The 2,151-nt window shown below is 35.9% G+C and overlaps 1 pseudogene; it reads right to left on the bottom strand.

Annotated features, from left to right (window-relative positions):
• Nucleotides 1–1,387: 1,387 nt before the first annotated feature.
• Nucleotides 1,388–1,934, bottom strand: LOC149182777 (uncharacterized; annotated as a pseudogene).
• Nucleotides 1,935–2,151: the final 217 nt, after the last annotated feature.

Genomic DNA, 2,151 nt, shown 5'->3' on the forward strand with positions numbered 1-2,151 from the left:
AGCGCTAAAGATGGATAAGTTTTATTGATGAATCAAGATATTAAGGCTTGAATAGTAGTATCATTATATGATGTTTGATCTGTTATATTTGGCACATGATTAGATCTATAAATCTGATAAAGTGGGTATAATAATGTCTGAATACTTGAAAAATGAGAATTGTCTTGTATAGATCTGTACCCAAGCTCAGCACGGCACAAGCACGTATACACGCAGGTTTAGCAACTGAAGAAAGCATATACGCTGGTTGGCATTGATACAGATGCGTATGTATGCAAGTTTCTGCATAGTGAAGTAGCGTACGTTTCATGAAATATGCTTTGGCTACTTCTGTTTATAGCTGCAGTGTTCTAGGTTCAGAATTGGTGTCTGGTTACTATTACTGTTTTCTGGTTACAACATTCTGAGAAGTGTTTGGTTGATTCTATATTGGGTTGTACAAAGGAGATTGATTGTTGCAGATATACTTGATGTATAATTGATGTTAGTCTTGGATCCAGTCTGAAAATTTATGAAACGTGGTCCCTGGAAGAAAAGAGAAGGTTGTAGCCTTCTGCAGGTAGTAGCCTGCGTACTAGTATCTTAGCTAGTACAAGAGCTAAAGGGGGTTGTAGCTCCCTTCCAGGAGAAGCTGGAGAATGAGAGAAGGTTGTAGCCTTCTGCAGGTAGCAGCCTGCGTACTGGTATAAGACTGCACCAATACAAAATCATTGTAAAAAGAAGTTTCTAATTGAAATAAGATAGAGAAAAATTGCAGCAGGTGGTTTTCACCCACATTGGGTTTCCACCTTAGATCTTGTGTTCTTTTGTGTGACTGTCTGCTCTATTTTTAACTGTTTATATGGTTCTGACACACAGATTAATGATCAACATCTGAAGAATAAATTAAAATTATAAGTCTGCAAGTTATACGCGAGTTTCATTAACCAGAGTTGTGTATACACGCCGTTTTTACTAAATGAAGTTGCGTATACAAATTTTTGTGTGAATTGAAAAGATTTCTATAATACTGATTCAACCCCCCCCCCCCCCCTCCTTAGTATTATTTCCAACACATAGTACTATAGAAATTTGTAGAAGATGGATATGAAAAAGCACTTATAAGAACTCCAGAGAAATTGTTAATCACAAAGAAGAGTGAAGTAAAACAATTCCATTAAATTTAATGATGAGTTTGAACCTCCAAGAATCAGATCATATTAAAAGACCAGTTATTAAGATCTAAAGTTTGTAATAAAATAATTCCTCCAACCAAAAAAACACTTATTCAACACAGCAGTTTGCACTTGATATCATCTGCCTCTTCACATTGTGAAACTGAAAAGAGAGGAAAAATACTCATTTGCACTACAACTACAAAATTGATCTTTCCAATATATATTGTTTCTTAATCAAATAAGTTGAATCCCATGTCATCATCACTCTCCTCTTTGGGTTCCTCCTATTGAAAAAACAAATGGTATCTGAAACACATTAATCCGATCAACTACTAGCAACACCAGCCAAATTTTTTAAGCAAGAGTAAATGGAAAGTTAAAAGTAGTCAAAGGAGTGCCATGACCATGTCTAAAGGAAAATTATAATTATATATTTTAGAACCAAATACTAACATTTTTCTCTTCAACTGCAGGGACAGTGGCCGAAGCAATAAGAGAACCACCACTACCAGAAGGAGCAACTACAACAATTGTAGAATCACCACCACCTCCTGCATCACAGAGATCAAAATTGATGTTTACTAAAATAAACTACCAACTTAATGTACATCCCTGCATGCATCAAACTGTGCATTCAATTATAGTGGGCATTGATTTAGATATAGGCATACCAGAGCCCACACTTATAAGGAGATCTTCAATGTTTCCTTTTTCTAAAATCTTGGAAAAAACACCAGGACAGTAGGATTATATTTTCTCTCCCACTTCCTCCCGCATAATGACTAGGTCTGAATGGATATTGAGGAGGTGGATTTGCACCTGGCCTTAGTGGAAGATGGCCTTGTCTAGCAGTTTGTATAGGAGGTAGTCTAATAGATGTTGTGGAGGATGTTATGAATTTTCTATATCTTGTTAATTTCATCATGCTGTCTCTGTTGTTGTTGTTTCCTCTTTGTTTGAAAAGAATGTGATGATTCATACCTTGGAAAGTTGA

Source organism: Pinus tabuliformis, chromosome 3_2 (genome assembly GCF_031772625.1).
Source record: "Pinus tabuliformis cultivar Carrire ecotype Pingquan chromosome 3_2, CPIR1, whole genome shotgun sequence".
NCBI classification, from domain to species: Eukaryota; Viridiplantae; Streptophyta; class Pinopsida; order Pinales; family Pinaceae; genus Pinus; species Pinus tabuliformis.